Genomic DNA, 20,793 nt, shown 5'->3' on the forward strand with positions numbered 1-20,793 from the left:
CCTTGCCTGCCTACTCAGAGCTAACATATTTCATGTCTGGGTTCAAGTGACTTTATGAGTGTGTTCTTGACCATGTAATTCAGCATGGCTCCTTTGACCCTCACCAATTTTTATCGATGCACCATAGAAAGTGTCCTATAGCACCTGCTCTGCCTGAGACCACGAGAAAACTGAAGAGAGTTGTGAACACAGCACATCATGGAAAAAAGCCTCCTCTCCATGTCTATACTTCTCACTGCCTCAGTAAAGACCCCATCCACCCTGGATGTTCTCTCTCCTCCTTCCCATTGGGTAGAAGATGCTACAACCTGAAAAATACGCAAGACCAACCTCAAGGACAGTTCCTATCCTACTGTTACAAGACTGCTTACCAGTCTCCTTGTACAATAAGGATGGACTCCTGACTTCACAATCCATTTTCTGACCTTGCGCTTTATTGCCTGCCTGCAATGCACTTTCTCTGTAACAGTATTCTGCATTCTTATTGTTTTCCTTTGTACTGCCTTAATGCACTGATGTAATGAAACAATTTGTGTGGAAGGCATGCAAAACCAAGTTTTCCACTGTACTTTGGTACATGAGACAATATCAATTTACCAATTTATTGCAACTAAAATAAATATAAAAGCACTGAAAAGGTCATGCAGAATTTGTAGAAAGAGTAGCAGTTAATATTTGAGGTCCCAGGTACCTTATCAGAACCAAAGCATTTGCTCAGGTCCAGGACCTAAAGCATAAAGTGTTTTTCTTCCTATAGATGCTGCCTGACCTACTTAGTGTTCATAGAATTTTCTGATTTAATTTCCGATTTCCTGCATTAGTAGTTTTTAATTTTTTTGACTTGGTTGTGGTTGAGTGAACTACTTGGTATCAGATTATATTTGATTTTGCCACAAACAGGTGAAGAATGTTTAAACCCAGAAAACTGAACTGAATACAATTTCCAGCCATCTCTATCCACCAGAAAGCAGGGTTAAAGCATAGAGAAATTAAGTTTGCAGATGCTGGAATCTAGAGCAACTGGTTTTAAAGATTCACACAACAAAATCAGAAAGGCAATGGGAAGCAAAGGTAACCTGGAGGGGAAAAAATATAAATAAAGTGTATTCCCCCTTGGAAGTTTTCTTGTTTTATTGTTTTACAACACCCATGAGTACGAACCGTCTTTGACCCAAAATATCTCATTACCTGCCTTCTGTTTTTGTTTCTGGGCCAGTTAGACTTTTCAATTTCCTCCTCTGGGTTTGATAGGGTGGGCAGTTTTGTGGAATCCACGTAACTAAACACGTCTGTTGGCCAGACATGTACTTCAGTTGTGTGACCAGGATTGATGGTAACACAGAGCTCCTTTATCTGAGTCTGTTAATATTTCCACCAACTCTGCAATGACTTGCTCAGTCCTAGTGGTTTGGATGCATTTGGCAGCCAAGCTCTCAGCATGTCTGTATATTGGGACTCTTCAAGTTGTCGCACTTCAAGGTACTTGCAGTAGTAGATGAAAGGAAGACAGGTGACTTATGTGAGCATAGAAGGTACTGCATAGTTAAATGCCGTAGACCCCAAATGCTCCATGTCAATACTTTAATTTTCATTTTCATTTATTTTATTTTTATTTTGGCAATACAGTGTGTGGTCGGCCCTTCCAGCCTCAGTAATCACCGACAAACCCAATTAACCCTAACCTAATCACAGCACAATTTACAAAGACCGATGAAGCTACTGGTTATGACTGGACTGTCAGAGGAAACTGGAGCACCCACACATTCCACAGGGATGATGTACAGAGGCTCCTCACAGATGGTGCCAGAATTGAATTCCAAAATGCCCTGAGCTGTGGAGTGTTGCACTTACTGTTACACACATAATGATAGTGGTTTAAGATGGTGCTGGTGGAGCTCAACGACTACTTGCTGGTGGCAAATAAAACAAAGAAAACAACTGAATACTTTATTGATCACACTTTTCCTGGTAAGTGATCACTGCAGGGACTGTAACTTCCCTGTTGGAGTTGAGCTTTTAAACTGCCCGTACGACCTGCCATTTTTGCAGTGTGAGCTGAAGTCTCAAACATGCAGGATGGTTGCAGTGAAGTGCCTACAGGCAAAATGGAGACAGCAAGGTCCGTGCTGGAGCGGACTTGAAGGCAATTTGATACAGCATATCCGAGGCGAGGCAGAGTCGAGGTGGAGCCTGGTACCAAGAACGAGGAAAGACCCGAGGTTTGATCGATTTAAGCACTGAGCTGAATTGGAAAGGTTGGGTACAGGCTGAATCAGGGTGGTGGGGCTTGGGCCCAAGAATGTATGGAAGTGGCAGGGCCCAGGTTCGGGCAATTTAAGCACCAGACCAGATTGAAAAGATCAGGGTGTCAGGGCCGGAAGTGAAGATGGGCCGTTTCAACTCACTGCTCCGTGAGATTTACTCATCTCTGCACTGAACTAATGCTGTGGCCTGCAAATAATGGGCTTTTGAATCAGCTACAGTGATGGCTCATTTTCATGAACTTTAGTTCTGAATGCTATTTGCTTCCTTTTTATTTGCACGATTTGATTTTTTTTCTCTCTGCACAGCAGATGTTCGGTCTTTTGTTTTAATGGGTTCTAATGCCTTTCTCCTCATAGTTATGTAGCACAGAAACAAGCCCTTCAGCTTAAATTGGCCATGCCAACCACAATGCCTCCCTGAGCTAGTATAATTTGCTCGAGTTTTGCCCATGTTCCTCTAAACTTCTCTATGTAACTGTCCAAATGCCTTTTAAACATTGTAATTGTCCTATACAATTTTCTCTGGCAGCTTGTTCTACATACCCACCACTATCTGTCTGGGAAAAGTTGCCCTTACAGGTCCTATGAAATATTTCCCCTCTCACCTTAAACCTATGCCCTCTAGGTTTTGACTGCCCAACCCTGGGGAATAAACTGACCATATACCAGATCCATAAGACATAGGAGCAGAATTAGGCCATTAGGTCTGCTCCACCATTCCATCATGGCTGATCCCAGATCCCACTCAACCCCATACACCTGCCTTCTCGCCATATCCCTCGATGCCCTGACTGATCAGGAAACAATCAACTTTTGTCTTAAATATACCCACAGACTTGGCCTCCACCACATTCTGTGGCAGAGAATGCCACAAACCTACTACTCTCTGGCTAAAAATTTCCTCTTCACCTCTTCTAAAGAGTTGCTGCTCAATTTTGAGCTGTGCCCTCTAGTTCTGGATACCCTGACTGTGGGAAACATCCTCTCCACATCCACCCTGTCTAGTCCTTTCAACATTCAGTAGGTTTCAATGTGATCCCCTGCATTCTTTTAATTCCAGTGAGTACAGGCCCAAAGCTGCCAAACACTTGTCAAATGTTAACCCCTTCATTCCCAGAATCATCCTCGTGTACCTCCTCTGAACTCTCTCCAAAGACAACACATCCTTTCTGAGATATGGGGCCCCAAACTGATGACAATACTCCAAGCGCAGCCTAACTAGTGTCTTGTAAAGGCTCAGCATTATCTCCTTGTTTTTATATTCTATTCTCCTTGAAATAAATGCCTACATTGCTTTTGCCGCCTTTACCACAGACTCAACCTGTAAATTAACCTGGGAGTCTTGCCTGAGAACTCCTAAGTCCCTCTGCACTGTTGATGTTTGAACTTTCTCTCCATTTAGATAATAGTCTATTGTTCCTTTTACCAAAATGCATTATCATACATTTCCCAACACTGCATTTCATCTGCCACTTTTTTGCCCATTCTTCCAATTTGTCTAAGTGCTGCTGCAATCACATTGCTTCCTCAGCACCACCTACCCCTCCACCTATCTTCCCATCATTTGCAAGCTTTGCCACAAAACCATCAATTCCATTATCTAAATCATGGACAAACAATGTGAAAAGCAGCGGTCCTAATACTGGCCCCTGAGGAACACCACCAGTCACTGGCAGCCAATGAGAAAAGGCCCTCTTTAGTCCCACTCACTGCCTCCTGCCTGTCAACCATCCTGCTACCCACACCAGTATCTTTCCTGTAATGCCATAGGAGTTTATCTTGTTGAGCACCTTATCAAACACCTGAAAATCCAAGTAAATGATATCCACTGCCTCTCCTTTGTTCACCCTGCTTGTTACTTCCTCAAAGATTTATCAGGCAAGAGTTCCCTTTACAGAAACTATACTGACTTTGACTTATTCGATCAATTGTCTCCAAGTACCTCTAAGCCCCATCCTTAATAATAGACTCCAACACTTTTCCAACCACTGAGATTAGGCTAACTGGCCTATAATTTCCTTTCTTTTGCCTTCCTCCCTTCTTAAAGAGTGGAGTGACATTTGCAATCTTTCATTCCTCTGGGATCATGCCAGAATCAAGTGATTCTTGAAAGATCCTGAACAATGTATCCGTTATCTCTTCAGCAACCTCTGTCAGGACTGTAGAATGAAGTCCATCTGGCCCAGGTGACTTAACCACCTTAAGACCTATGAGTTTGCCAGCACTTTTTCCTTTGTAATGGCAATGGCACTCACTCCTGTTCCCCGACACTCACGGTCCTCTGGCACACTGCATGATTTTGTAAATCCCTCAACCTCCTATACTGCAGGGGGGAAAAAGCCCCAGCTTATCCAGTCTCTCCTCAAACATGTCATCCTGTCTCAGCAACATGGTGAGATCAAATCAGGTGACGTGGTTTCAGACTATGAGATTACTTATGGAGCGGAGGAACAATTTCCAAGAGTTGTGTTTTTTGTTTTTTTTTTGGAAATTTCTACTTGAAGACTGAGGAAGCCCTCCCTAATTGTTTGAACATATTCAATGACGTGACAGTGTTTTAATCCAACAGGCATGTTAAGGGTCACAGGGTGCAGGTAGGTCCAGAGCAGGCTTGAGAGGCCATAAAGCTTACAGTTCCCATTGATCACATTCTTGGCTTTGTGCAGAGAGATATTTCCATTGCAAGCTTTAGTTTCGTTAGAACACCTTGCATTCTTCATTAAACAACATTAGTCATTTCTGGTAAGTTGGCGGCACACCTGATCACAGCGACTTCTATGGGACCAACTAAATGTGTTATTGCCTTTATTAAACATTTTTTTATAATCGCTAGACCCTGCTGGACATAAGTACTGCAGGTCTACCCCATCAGTGAGTTGTTCATTGGTGGAGAACCTGAAGGAGCTCGACTTGGTGCAAATCATGTTGCTGCCTTTGTCAGAGAGGCATCGGAGGAGTTGGTGCGCAATGATGGTGTGCAGTCTAACAGCAAGCGATTGGCTTAGTCACTTGTGATTGCAAGACCCTATTGGACATTGTTAATGTGGAATACTGCAAGTCTGATTCACTGATCTATTGGCGAATGGTGGGGGAGCTGCATGGCCTTGGTCATAGCAAGGACAGGCCTCAGGCCACCCAGGAGAGACGCAATGCACTGGAGTGCCAGGGACAGTATGGTACAGTGTCCAAGCCGGAGATGGTGCTGCCCCCAGTGTTTGCCCAGCAAAAGACAAGCCATATTGTATTTGACTGCAGACTGCTGCAACATTCATGGTCTCAGGGTCTTGGACTAAATTTTTTTGTGTGCTTAACTTGACTAAAACTTGAATCAATGAAGGATGCTCGATAGTTGTGGCGGGCCTTGAATATCATCACTTCTTGTAAAGTAAAGTCAAGTGACACAGGCAACAACAGGGCTTTACTTCCAGATGAGTTCAATGCCTTCTATGCATGATTTGACTGTCGAAACATAGAGGAACTCCTGCAGCCCCTGATGATCCTGTGATTTCAGTCCCAGGCTGACATACAAGCCATGAAAAGCATCCGGCCCTTATGGGGTGCCTGGCCACGTATTAAAGACCTGTGATGATCCACTGGCTAAAAATGTTCACTGAGATCTTTAATCCCTCACTTCAGCAGTCTGGGGTATCCACCAGCTTCAAGCTGACTTCACTTTTACTGGTGCCTGAGAAGAATGTAGTGAACTGCCTCAATAACTATTGTCCAGGAGCACTTACATCCACAGTGATGAAGTGCTTTAAGAGGTTGGTGATGAAACATATCAATTCCTGCCCGTGAAATGACTTGGATCCATTCTAGTTTGCCTAGTTTGACAGCAGATGCCATCTCATTGGCTGTACACTCAACCCTGAAACTCCTGGACAGCAACGATGCATTTAGTGACCACAGCTTGGCATTCAATGCCATCATTACCTCAAAACTAATTAATAAGCTTCAAGATCTTTGCCTCAATACCTCCCTGTGCAATTGGATCCTCAATTTCCTCACATACAGTCAATTTGGATTGGCAACAACATTTCCACAATCTCCATCAGCACAGATGCACCACAAGGCTATGTGTTTAGTATCCTGCTCTACTTCCTTTACACTTCTGCCTGTGTTGCCAAGCACAGCTCCAATGCCAACTTCAAGTTTGCTGATGACACCACTCTCATAGGCTGAATGTGGTGATGAATCTGGCTGACTGGTGTCAACAGCCGCTCACTGAATGTCAGCAAGACCAAGGAGTTGATTACTGACTTCAGGAGGAGGAAACCAGAGGTCCACGAGCCAGTCCTCATAGGAGAGTCAGAGGTGGAGAGGGTCAGCAACTTTAAATTCCTCGGTGTTGTCATTTCAGAGGACCTGTCTGAGCCCAGGACATAAATGTGATTATGAAGAATGCATGGCAGTGCCTCTACTACTTTAGGAGTTTGTGTAGATTTGGCATGACATCTAAAACTTTGACAAGCTTCTATAGATGTGCAGTGGAGAGTATATTGACTGGCGGCATCACAGCCTGGTATGGAAACACCAATGCTCTTAAACGAAAAATCCTACAAACAGTAGGATAAGGTACAAGAGCCTCAGGACCTACGCCACCAGGTTCAGGAGCAGTTATTACCTGTCAAGCATAAAGCTCTTGAACCAAAGGGGATAACTTCACTCCAGTTGTCCCATTGAAATGTTCCCACAATCTATGGACTTGCTTTCAGTGACTTTTCAGCTCATGTTATTGATATTTATTGCTTATTTATTATTGTTGATTCTTTTTGTATTTGCACAGTTGGTACAATCTTTCATTGATTCTATTATGGTTATTATTCTATTATGGATTTATTGAGTAACTTTGCCATCTTATATGAGCTACATGTTCATTATGCTGTTCCTCCAGCAGACCATGTGTTGCTTGGTTTATTGAATCCTGGGTCAAGCGAGAAATTGTAAAATAAAACTAGGTCAAAGTCTTAAACCAAAGATTGGGCCAGAATTAGAACTAGAGATCTCGACCTGATGCGCTCAATAAGTTTTCCCTTGCTCTGCACAGTAACTGCAATTGCTATTTCTTTGGGAAACCATGTAAAGTGTGATCATAATGCCTTGTCATATTTAGTAAGCCTGGTTGAAATGCAAGTAAAGAATAAGCCACATGAAGACTTGTGGTATTTTTGAAAGCTGTTATATATTTCACATCCTTCAACATAGACACCTAAGTAAATCAAAACACAGGTCATTTTAAGGAAGTATATAGCTCTTGTGATGCATCATCTCCCTTCTCAACATAACAATATGTAGAGATCAGGAAGCGTTTCCAGGCTGCTACTTGTTTCAGTTGGATCTGGGCTCTTCTGTTTCTTAAATCCATCTACCCAGCCGAGTCCATAAACCATAATTCATAGTATCTTTGCAAAACAAAAATATCTTATTAAAAATCATATTTGATCTGTTAGATCAAATTTCATATAAACGTTTTACATATGTGACCAATCATAAAATTATTTATATTTTTATCTACATAATGCAATGAACATTAAAATGACCACTTTGGTGGAAAACCTAATCAAGGCATCTCAGCCGACCAACAGTACCCAGTATTACAAGCAACTTGGTGGAGCTCTCAAAGTCCATACACCAACAGAACTATTCATACTATGAAGCCTTCTATAAAATCATTAGTGTTACAAAACAAGGAATGCCTTTTTAAAATGATGCTTTACTTTCGTACAGTTGAGGTTACATAATACCACCAGATTGTCACAATCCCCTCTTTTTAATGACAAGTTGACTATTCAACGCCGTTTTGTCTCAATTTTTTCTTTTGTTTAGTTTGCTGGTTTTCTTCTGAATAAATTTTAAAGCAATTTTGTTTTTAAGTTGTGATATTCCAGTCCCACATTAGAAAGATCGGCACATGCTGAGATTTTGTTGACTTCATGGTGAATGTAGAGTGAAAAGTACCAGCTGCAGAGAAAAAAACCTGTCCCTGCCTCTCACCTGTACAGTGATGTAACTGTATTGTCTAAGCAGATCAACAGCACACCGAGTTATCCAGCTGAATGTATTGGTTGGCTATAGCTTGGCAAATATTTGTAGAAACACCAGACCAAAGTTGAGTAAAAGCAGCTTCCTCTTTCTTCGGCAGGATGGCTGATACTGACTCTTAAAACCTCTCAAGGAGAGTGATTGCAAGATTTGAAGCAGCTGTACAAGTTCCAGGTGAGAGGAGAATATTAATGGGAGAGCTTCTCAAAATTGTAGCAAGCAAAGGTTTAATCTTCTTTATTTTTTGTTACTAAAAGGAAGAAAATATTGAAAGTAGGTTTTACTTTGGATTGGATATCTACACAATGTAGACAGCAGCAAAATATCAACAAAATGATTAATTTAAGACTATAGATATAGGAGCTGAACTAGGCTATTTGCTCTGCCATTCAATCACAGTGGATTTATTTTTCTCAATCCCGTACCCACCATTTCCCTGTGACCCTTGACCCAATTATTAGTCTACAACCTGTCAATCTCTGCCTTAAATATACATAATAACTTGGCCTCCATATCCAGCCTTGGCAACAAATTCCACAGATTCTGGCTGAATCATAACTGGAATTTCTTCAGCCAACATTCTCTGGCAGAAAAAATTCCTTCCTCATCTCAGTTGTAAATGGATGTCCATTTATCTGAAGCTGTGCTCTCTTTCTAGATTCTCCTACTAAAAGTAACATCCTCTCCACATCCATAAACTCTAGTATTAGAAATATTCTGGCACATTTTATTTATTAGTAGTTAGATCACATATTGCTGTTTATTTCAGTATTTCACATTTGGATATTTGTTTACTATTAGAGTGAAGCTTGGTATCAGCCATTTCTGGTTTACTTCACATTGTACAAGAACTCAACTAGAAACCTTCTGATATGAGGCATGCCTGCACATCACCTGTGAACTGTATCAAATGGCATTGGATAATGCTGAGGTTTCCTTGGAAGTCAGCATGGAAGCGGATAGCTAAGGAGTAAAGCTGTTGGAAAATACTAATGCTTTAATAGCCTTGTATGGATTTTTACCAAAACTGATTCCGGAAATTTAATTTACTTATTAGTGAACACAGGACAGAAAACAGCTCAGGAACAGACCTTTTGGCCCATCATAGCTGTGCCAAACATGGTGCCAAATTAAACTGAATTTCTTCTGCCTGCACACAGTCCATATCCTTCCATATTCATGTAACATCTAAAAACCTCTTTAATGCCACTAGCATATTTGCTTCCTCTGCTATTCCTTGAGGCAAATTCCAAGCACCCAACACTCTCTGTGTAAAATAAATAAACAAAATCTTTTTTAAGTTGTCCCACATATCTCCTTTAAACTTTCCCCCTTGTGAATTAAGTGCATGTCCTCCAGAAACACAGAGATTCAGTAGATGCTGGAAATCTGGAGCAATGCACACAAAATGCTGGAGGACTTCAGCAGGTCAGGCACCGTCTATGTAGAGGAATAAACAGTCAACGTTTTCCTTTAGCATTTCCCATTTTGATCCTGAGAGAAAGATTCTGATTGCCTATGCTCTCTATCTCTCATTATTTTATAAGCTTCTACCAGGATTCTCCTCAGCCTCCAATGCTCCAGAGAAAACAGCCCAAGTTTGTCCAGATGGACTCCTAGCCTCACAATCTACCCTGTTATGATCTTGTACTTTTCAATTGCTTTTCTACATTGATTTTGTTTTACTAGTTTAATGCACTGTGTAACTATTTGATCTGTATAAACAGTATGCAAGACAAGCTTTTCACTGTATCGTTGTACAGTACGTGCCAAAAATAAACCAATACCATTAGCGATACCAGCCTCTCCTTATTAGCACATGCTCTCCAGCTGAATTCAGGTTCTGAAAATTTACTTTACTTGTTAAAGTGTAACAAAGACTTGTTATTTAATCTAGTCTCTCAGTGGAAAGCACAACGTTTACAGTGCTGGAAACTACCAAGGAAGGGGGTTTAGTGGATATATCTTGGGCCATGGTTATCTAGTTACCAGCTTGCATCTCTGATTCTGTAATGTTGTAGAAGTGTTAGGTTGGAGATGCTACAAATAGCACGTATGGGCACAGTTGGATGAAACTTTAGGATCAGGGGCCTCAAGACCATAAGAAATTCAAGATGGGCAATAAGATGGTTTCTCCTTGTTAACCTATTGTTCAGCCCATGTTTAGTCTGGTGAGGGATTTGCACATTTAATAAACAACCTTATTTCTAACATACTTGGCTCTATCGGCTCAGGAGGCAAAAGGTCTTCAGATGTCTCCACTTCATTTTCCTTTTCATCATTGGCTTTGATGGCTGTCTTGCACTCCATTTTCTCTCCTGTCTCACCTGGACATGGAAACCATGAAATCTGAGTCAAGTTACCTATCCGGATGAGAACAACAGAAGTGAGCAAATCAGAAAATGAGTTACCGGAAGTTATATGATTTGATACCGAGTCTTCCTCCCGCATTATTTCAGTGCAATCCAATGTAAGCTTGAGGAATAATGCCTCTTCTGTCTGGGCACGTTGCAGACTCAATATCAACTTCAACAACTTTAGGTAATTCACATTCTTTGGCTGCAGCAGAACTGTCTGGGTCTTCAGTCAACCATCTGTGATATTGGCTCAGTTTAGCTCCTTGCACTGGTACATCCTGATATTATAGGTCGACCTTCACTAATCCGGCACCATTGGGACTTGAGGAGTGCCGGATTAGTGAAAATGCCGAATTACAGAAGGATCACATTAAGCATAATCAGTGCCGGATTATCGAAGGAACTGGATTACAGGTAGTTGGATTAGTGAAGGTCGACTTTACTATTATCACTTGCAATACAATATCACGTAAGGGTTGCATTTTGCATTATTTCAGATTGCACTACAATCTTTGTACCATTTCTGTTGTTCAGCACTCGTATTTATTATTACATGTATACCGTTTACTCCATGGACTTCATTTCAATTTCATTGCACCATGAAGTATATGACAAATAATCTAAACTAATTCTACTGCTACAACGAGGCCACTCTCAGGTTGGAAGAGCAAAACCTGTTATCCGTCTGGGTAGTCTTCAACCTCATAGTATGAACTTTGATTTCTCTAACTTATCCCCCTGCCCCCTTCTCTCTTTTTCCATCCCCATTCTGGCTCCCCTCTCACTCTGTCTTTTCTCACCTGCACATCACCTTCCTCTGGTGCCCCTCCTCCTTTCCTTTCTCCCATGAACTACTGTCCTGTCAGATTCCTCCCTCTTCAGCCCTTTACCTCTTCCACCAATCACCTCCCAGCTTCTCATTTCATTGTCCCTCCTCTACCCACCCACCTTGCCCTTCACCTGGTCTCACCTATCACCTGACAGCTTGTACTCCCATATTCTTATTCTGACTTCCTTGCCTCTTCCAGTCCAGTCCTGATGAAGGGTCTCAGCCCGAAACGTTGACTGTTTATTGCTCTTCATAGATGCTGCCTGACCTGCTTCGTTACTCCAGCATCTTGTGTGTGCTGCTCCAATCTAGTCCAATCCTTTGATCTATAACTATCTGTCAACTTTTACCCATCGATCTCTACATATTCCCACAGTTAATCCTAACCTCATCCTAATACACATATACTCTTTTTGTCCTGCCCATCCAACCCCAACCCAACTCTGCTACTAAATAAACTATTTTTTCCTCTTTCCATGTATGCTGACTGACCTGCTTGAGCCTTTCCAACATTTTCTGCTTTTATGGCAATTTTGGGGATGGTGGTTGAATAGCGTAGGTGAATAACCAGTGCATTTTGCACATGGTATTCACTGCAGTCACTGTATGCTGGTGGTGGAGGGACTGAATGTCTTGAGTGATAGATGAGGTGTCCATCAAACAGGCTGCTTCATTCTGCATAGTGTCAAGTGTTTTGAATATTGTTGGATCTAGATTCATCCAGGTGGGGTGGAGTACGAGGGTTTCCAGTCTTAGAATTAATGCTAGACAGCAATCAGTGTTGGAATTCGGGGAAGTCTATGTCATAGAGACAGACCTTTAGCTTGTTTGGGAAAATGACGAGGCGATAGATAGGAGCTACAGGAAGGTAGTCACTCCTAAATTGCAAGAGGCAGGTAACTGGGTGACTGTCAGAAGAGGGAAAGGAAATGGGCAGCCAGTGCAAGAGTACCCTGTGGTCATTCCTGTCCCCCTCAATAATAAGTATATCACCCTTGATACTGTTGGGGGGGAATGACTACCGGGTGGAACTGCAGCAACTGTGTCGTTGCCATTGAGCCTGGCATTGTGGCTCAAAAGGGAAGGTGCGGGAGCGAAGAAGGCTGCAGTAGTGATAGGGGGTTCCATAATTAGAGGAGGGGACATGAGATTCTGTTTACTTGCAAGCGACACCCAGATGTTGCGTTGCCTCCCAACTGCCAGGGTCAGAGGTGTCTCTGATTGGGTCCATGGCATTCTAAAGGGGGGAGTCGAGCAGCCAGAAGTCTTGGTATATATTGGTACCAATGACATGGGTAGGAAAAGGGAGGAAGTCCTGAAGAGAGAATTTAGGGATTTGGGTAGAAAGCTGAAAAACAGGACCTCCAGGGTAGTGATCTCCGGATTGCTGCCTGTGCCACGTGTTAGAGAGAGTAAGATAGGATCATTTGGCAGATGAATGCATGCCTGGTGCAAGGGGCAGGGGTTCAGAATTCTAGATCATTGGGATCTCTTCTGGGGAAGGTACGACTTGTACAGGAAGGACGGATTACACCTGAACCCAGGCGGGACCAATATCCTTGTCAGCAGGTATTCTAGAGCTGTTGGGAATGGTTTAAACTAATTTGGCAGGGGGATGGGAACCAGAGTGATGAGTTATTTGCTATACAAGTAGATGCAGTGTGTAGTGAGACTGTTGGGAAGGACAGCAGATGACAGAGCAAAATTGCAGTCAGCGGGGTGAGTTGAAGTGTAACATGTGGACAAGATCGAAAAGGGTAATGAATGAAGGTGTTATACTCGAGTGCACGCAATATGTGGAATAAGGTGGATGAACTTGTAGCACAGTTAGAGATTGGCGGGTATGATGTTGTGGGCATCACTGAGTCGTGGCTGAAAGAGGATCATAGTTGGGAGCTAAACATCCAAGGAAAGGACAGGCAGGTAGGTAAGGGGGGGTGGCATGGCTCTGTTGGTAGTTAGTTAAAGTCTGTCCCGAGCCTTATAGGCTCATCAGGCTGGTGCTTATGCCGGTTTCCGTGGCGTGAAGCGACTGAGAGTACGAGACTCCCCCTGCCCGCTAGGACGCCAGTCTATTGCGAGGTTAACCCCCCAGTATTTTGCCGGTACCCATTTTCAGCTGGGTGGACTGGAGCAGTGTGTGGTTAAGTGCCTTGCTCAAGGACATAACACGTTGCCTCGGCTGGGACTCGAACTCACAACCTTCAGATCACTAGTCCAACGCCCTAACCGCTTGGCCACGCACCACACTGTTGGTAAAAATAAAAGAAATCAAATCGTGAGAAAGAGGTGACATAGGTTCAGAAGATTTAAAATCTTTGAGGATAGAAATAAGAAATTGCAAGGTAAAAAGACCCTAATGGGAGTTACATACAGGCCTCTGAACAGTAGCCAGAATTACAACGGGAGTTAGAAAAGGCACATAATAAGGGCAAAGTCATGGAGGATTTCAATATGCAGGAAGATTGGGAAAATCAGTTTGTTGCTGGATCCCAAGACAGAAAATTTGTAGAATGCCCATGAGGTGGTTTTTTAGAGCAGCTTGTGGTTGAGCCACTAGTGGAAATGCTATTCTAGATTGGGTGTTGTGTGACGAACCGGATTTGCTTAGGGAGTTTAAAATATAGGAACCCTTGGGAGGCAGTGATCATAATTTGATAGAATTCACCCTGCAATTTGAGAGGGAGAAGCTAGAGTTAAATGTATACTATTTCATTGAAGCAAAGGGAATTACAGAGGCAAGGGGGTATGATGGAGGTTCACCAGATTGATTCCTGGGATGGCAGGACTTTCATATGATGAAAGACTGGATCGACTAGGCTTATACCCTCTGGAATTTAGCAGATGGAGGGGGGATCTGATTGAAATGTATAACATCCTAAAGGGATTGGACAGGCTAGATGCAGGAAGATTGTTCCTGATGTTGGGGAAGTCCAGAACGAGGGGTCACAGTTTGAGGATAAAGGGGAAGCCTTTGAGGACCAAGATGAGGGAGAACTTCTTCACACAGAGAGTGGTGAATCTGTGGAATTCTCTGCCACAGGAAACAGTTGAGGCCAGTTCATTGGCTATATTTAAGAGGGAGTTAGATAAGGCCCTTGTGGCTAAAGGGATCAGGGGGTATGGAGAGAAGGCAGGTATAGGGTTCTGAGTTGGATGATCAGCCATGATCGTACTGAATGGTGGTGCAGGCTCGAAGGGCCGAATGGCCTACTCCTGCACCTATTTTCTATGTTTCTATGTTTCTATGAGAGCAGAGCTGGCCAAAGTACAGCAAAAATTAGCGGGAAGTTAGAGAATTGGGAAGTTTTTAAAAACCAACAGAACGCAACTAAAAAAGTTATAAAGAAGGAAAAGATGGAATACAAAGTTAAGCTAGCCAATAATATTAAATGGGATACCAAAAGTTTCTTCAGGTATATAAAGTGTAAAAGAGAGACGAGAGTAGATATTGGACTGCCGGAAAATGATGCTGTAGTAATGGTGGACAAGGAAATGGCAGACAAACTGAATAAGTGTTTTGCGTCAGTCTTCATTGTGGAAGACATTAGTGGTATGACAGAAGTTCAAGAGTGTCAGGGGGTAGAAGTGAGTACAGTTACTATTACTAGGGAGAAGCTGCCTGGTAAACTGAAAGTAGGTAAGTCACCTGGACCCAGATGAACTACACACTAGGGTTCTGAAAGAGATAGCTGAAGAGATTGTGGAGGCACTAGTAATGATCTTTCAAGAATCACTAGATTCTGACATGGTTCCGGAGGACTGGAAAATTGCCAAAGTCACTCCACTCTTCAAGAAGGGAGGGCAGTAAAAGAAAGGAAATTATAGGCTAGTTAGTCTATAGTCAGTGGTTGGGAAGATGTTTGAGTCAATTGTTAAGATTCCACATGATAAAATGAGCCAAGTTCAGCATGGTTTTCTTAAGGGATTAGTAATCTGTTGAAATTCTTTGAGGAAATAACAACCAGGATGGACAAAAGAGAATCAGTAGATATTGTGTACTTGAATTTTCATAAGGCCTTTGACAAGGTGCCGCACCTGAGGCTGCTTAACAGGATTAAGAGCCAATGGTATCACAAGAAGGATATCAGCATAGATAGAGGATTGGCTGATTCATAGGAGGCTAACGCTGGGAATAAAGGGAGCCTTTTTTGGTTGGCTGCTGGTGACTAGAGGTATTCTGCAGGGGTCGATTTTGGGACCGCTTCTTTTTATGTAACATGTCAAAGCTTTATTTGACAGAATTGATGGCATTGTAGGCAAGTTTGCAGATAATATGAAGACAGGTGGAGAGGCAGATAGTGTTGAAGAAGCAGGGAGGCTGCAGAAGTTCTAGGAGAATGGGCAAAGAAGTGGCAGATGAAATATAGTGTCAGGAAGTGTATGGTCATGCACTTTGGTAGAAGGCAGACACATTGGCAGACACTATTTTCTAAACAAAGAGAAAATTCAAAAATCCAAGGTGCAGAAAAGCTTGGGAATCCTCATGTAGATTTCTCTAAAGGTTAACTTGCAGGTTGAGTTGGTGGTGAGGAAGGCAAATACAATGTTAGCATCTATTTTGAAAGGACAAGAATATAAAAGCAAGAATGTAATGCTGAGGCTTTATAAGGCACTGGTTAGGCCTCACTTGGAGTATTGCGAGCAGTTTTTGGCCCCTTACATAAGAAAGTATTTGCTGATATTGGAGAGGGTTCAGAGGAGGTTCACAAAAATGATTACAAGAATGAAGGGGTTATCGTACTCACTGGAATTTAGAATAATGGGGGGGGGGGATCTCATTGAAACCGATAGAATGTTGAAAAGTCTAGATAGAGTGGATGCGGAGAAGATGTTTCCAATAGTGGGAGAGTCAAGGACCAGAGGGCATGGCCTCTGAACAGAGTGATGTCTATTTAGGATGGAGATGAGGAAGAATTTTCTAAGCCAAAGAGTGGTGAATCTGTGGAATTCATTGCTACAGGTAGCTATGGAGGCCAGATCATTGGGTGTATTTAAAGCCGAGGTTGATGGGTTCTTGAGTAGTCTGGGTGTGAAAAGTTACAGGGAGAAGGCAGGGGAATGGGGTTAAGAGGAAACATGGTTCAGCCATGATGAAATGGTGGAGCAGTCTCAATGGGCTGAATGGCCTAATTCTGTTCCTATGTCTTATGTGAAACATTTGTGGGCATCTTTACAAGGACAATTACAAAATTACAAGTGTTGTCACTGACTGCAGAATATGGGTCAGTGTTTCAGATCACAACTGATATGTTACCTTCAATCTGGTCCTCAGAAGGATGAACTTTTTCAATATCATCAGCATCAGAGAGTGCAGTCTCTTCCACTGGAGCTGCTGACACCGCTTGTTCTTCAGAAGTCACCCCTGCATGAGCTGAACTGTCTTCAGTATCTGTGGTCAAACGCGCCCCATCTTCTAAAGGGCTTGGCTCATTGGTGATGACCTCGTCAGGACCAGGGTCGGCTGCCCTGGGTTCCAATAGTTGGGCTTGATCTGGAATTGTTTCCCCTTCATTGGTTATTGGGCCATTTACATCTGGAGCTGTGTTTATTCCACCAGTGAGAATCCCATCAAAAGAGAGGCAAAATGTTATTTTGATCAGTAAATGTTATATGCTCTCAACTTTAACACAACAATACAGCACACTTAACATGACAGACGCCTCCTTAAATCTGTATTTGGTGCTCCAAACATGGCTTCCTTTACATAATTGAGACCAAGCACAGACTGGATGACTGTTTCACAGTGAACCCACACTCAGTCCATAGTGGCCATCCCAAGCTCCCAGTTGCAAACCATTTCAACACCTCTTCCCACCCCAGCGTGTCTGTTCTTAGCCTTCGCCGCTGCTAGTATAAGGTCCAACACAAAATACAGGAACAACACCTTGTATTCTGCCTTGGTAGTTTACAATGCCATGGTATTAACATTAAGTTTTTCAATTTTAGTTTCTTCCTCCTTTGCCTCCACTCCCATTCTCTCCCCCACCTCTCTTCTTCCATTTCTGTCCCCCTTTTTCTCAACCGCCCCCACCCCCAATCACTCGTCATCCATCTTTGATCCCTCCCTCTGCTGGTACCATTCACTCACTATACACACAGTTCACCCAAGGTTCCCCCCTCCACAATCTGGTTCTGGCTCCATCTACCATTCACCTCTTCCTTAATAGTTCCCATTCTCACCTCCTTTATGTATCAGAGTTCAATACTGGTGGCTCTTTGTATTCCTGTTTATCTCCCACCAGTCTCTGTCTCCAACATTCACACTCCCCTCCCCCCCGCCAACTCACTCCATCACCCTCTCATCTTTGTTTTCCTTCCCTCTATCTAACTCCATCAATTATTCAGCTGCTACTGTCTTCCAACTCCATTCCCTCCCTCCTCTTCCTGGCACAAACTGTCATCATCTTACAACCCTCCTGTCCACCAGTCTCCTCAGATTCCTGAATTTCCTCCTCCTGTTTATACCAGCCATCTCCCCACTATAGTCCTGAAGCAGGGTTTCCAACCCAAACAAGTCTTTTCTTCCCCCAGATGCTGCTCAACCCAATGAACTCCTCCAGCATTACACTATTAATGTGTCAGCCATAATCTGAGCTATCAGAACAGGTTCTGGAGTTGGTGTTAAGAGTTTGCAAATGTTCTCATACATAGCTGCCCACAAACATCTCCAACTTGTCAAATGACTGCTCTGCAACATCTGTCCCAGAAGATGCTCCTTCCCTCCTCTGCCTGGATGAGTGCAGCTTCAGCTGAATTCAGGAATGCTGAAGCCGACAGAGAAAACGAAGCAGTCAGGGCCAGAGTACTGAAAGTTGTTGATGAAGTGGTGGAGGTAGAAAAGGGCTAGACCAGAGGTGACAAGATGGAGTTGATATGAAAAGGTGAGTTGGGTTGGGCAGGAGCAGGCAGAAACCATCCCCCACCAGGGCAGTTTTGTTTGTGAATCTTTGGTAGGAGGTGGAATCGGACAATGTGGTGTTGGGGAACTGTCAGTGAAGAAAGTGGGAGGGGCCAAAGCAGAAGTTGCTGTATACAAGGACAGGTTCTGTCAGACAGAGGAGCTTGGTGGTGGAAAGGGAAAGATTGGGTCTGTTTCCAGAAATCTCTGAACCCTTCCTGATGGGTGGATAAAGTGGGAGGAACCAAAAGGGAAGTGGCGAAGGTGCAAAAATCAGAGTTGGGCCTGCTTCTTATTTAAAGTGATCATGGGAGATCATCTGCTTGGGTACCCTGTTCCTACTTTCTACCCATGATTCCTTTAATGTTAAGAAACATATTTACCTCCTGGAATATATTTAATGGCCTCCTCCACTGCTTCATGTGGTAGAGAACTCCATGGGTTCACCAGCATTTGGGTGAACACAGTTTTTCTAAATGGACTACCCTCCTGTCCTGTGAGCTGGGACTGGACTCACCAACCAACAGGAGCATCCTTCGTGTGCAGCTTCCAGGTAGAATTTGAGAGGGTTTTTGTAAGATCCTCTTTCATTCTGCTGTTCTCCAATCTGTCTTCATTTGGTAAACCTACCGTCCCGGGAAGGACTCTAGTCAACCTCCAGCATTCCTTCCATGGCAAGAACATAAGGAGACCAAAGCTGCACACAAAACTCCTAACTCTTGTCTGACTGAGACTCTGTAGAAGTGCAGAAAACCACCCTTGTTCCCTTTCTCAAATCATCTTCCTTCCCCAACTCCTTGCTGCGCCTGAACACTTCGCTCAGTGACTGGTTGGTCTACAAGGGCCTGATGTACCTGCACTTTCCCCACGCTGACACCATCTAGATAATTACCTGCTACTGGAATCAGATTTTTAATTATTTTGCTAAGGTATTAGTTGAATTAATGCAAGACTAAAATTTTAGTTTCCCAACACACAATTTGTACTTTTAAAGCATATATTTTCACACTATGTGCTGTTTGTCTCCACATGCTGGCAAAAAAGCAGTGTAGCAGTTACATAACAGTGTCACATTTTCATTTTTCATTGGCTATGTATTAGCACATGACATGTGCTGTGACTGAATCTTTTGATTGGTCCTTCCTTGTCTCAGGAATTTGTCTTATCCGAGTATAAAAGTGTCAGGCTCTGCAAAAATCACCATCTTTGCTCTTTATTCTGGTCTTTTGTCTTTGGCCCCAGTTCATACGCTCTGTATCTGTTCCTTTGCTTAAACTTTAAAATAAAAGACTGTGAAGCTGCAAGTTTTCACTCATTTTTGGGCTCATAGAAGAACATGAGAAATGAAAAATCACTAAATTCCCAACTGCCTTGCTGTTTTTAGAAAAAGAAATCGGATAGCTTCATATTTATCCAAATTAAATTGGGCAGAAAAGTGACATATGGACTCCAATATTGGGAAACAGGACTAGTGCTATCAGATATCAGACTCTTGAATGGAGCTCTTGTGTGATAAAATGGAGCACCTCCGCTCTGTCCGCCACAACAAACAGGGTCTCCCGGTAGCCACCCACTTAAACTCTGCTTCCCATTCCCATTCGGATATGTCCATACATGGCCTCCTCCACTGCCATGATGAGGCTAAACTCAGGTTGAAGGAGCAACACCTCATATACCGTCTAGGTAGTCTCCAGCCCCTTGGTATGAACATAGAATTCTCCAACTTCCGGTAATTCCCTCCCCCTCCCTTCCCCATCCCTATGTCACTCTGTCCCTCCCCCAGCTGCCTATCACCTCCTTCATGGTTCTGCCTCCTTCTACTATCCATTGTGTTTTCCCCTATTCCTTCTTCACCTTTCCTGCCTATCTCCTCCCTGCCTCCCTTCCCCCACCCCTTTATCTTTCGCCTTACCGGTTTTTCACCTGGAACCTACCAGCCTTCTCCTTCCCACCCTCCCCCCACCTTCTTTATAGGGCCTCTGGCCCTTCCCGCTACAGTCTTGATGAAGGGTTCTGGCCCGAAACGTCGACTAATCGTTTCCACAGATGCTGCCCGACCTGCTGAGTTCCTCCAGTGTGTTGAGTGTAATGATAAAATGGTCTCCTGGCCTCACAGTCTACCTTGTTACGATATTCCACTCTATCTTTTACCTCCACTGTACACTTTCGGTAGCTTTTACACTTTATTCTGCATTGCTCTTATTTTATCTTTTTCTAGCTCAGTGCATTGTGTAATGATTTGATATTTATAAACAGTGTGCAAGACAAACTTTTCACTGTATTTCGGTACATGTGACAATAATAAAATAAAAAAACTAATACCAATATATTTGAGCCACACACACAAAATGCTGGAAGAACTCAATACGCCAGGCAGCATCTATGGAAAAGAGTAAAACA

The 20,793-nt window shown here is 43.0% G+C and overlaps 1 long non-coding RNA gene across 1 annotated transcript in view; it reads right to left on the reverse strand.

Annotated features, from left to right (window-relative positions):
* Nucleotides 1-1,228: 1,228 nt before the first annotated feature.
* LOC134352674 (uncharacterized) overlaps nt 1,229-20,793 on the reverse strand; it is a 40,435-nt gene continuing 20,870 nt past the window's right edge. Inside the window, exons 2-4 of the long non-coding RNA XR_010019435.1 lie at nt 16,750-17,034; nt 10,523-10,669; nt 1,229-8,556 (exon numbers count right to left, since the gene is read on the reverse strand). This is a non-coding gene — a long non-coding RNA (uncharacterized LOC134352674). The remainder of the gene's footprint in view (nt 8,557-10,522; nt 10,670-16,749; nt 17,035-20,793) is intronic.

Source organism: Mobula hypostoma, chromosome 1 (genome assembly GCF_963921235.1).
Source record: "Mobula hypostoma chromosome 1, sMobHyp1.1, whole genome shotgun sequence".
NCBI lineage: Eukaryota > Metazoa > Chordata > Chondrichthyes > Myliobatiformes > Myliobatidae > Mobula > Mobula hypostoma.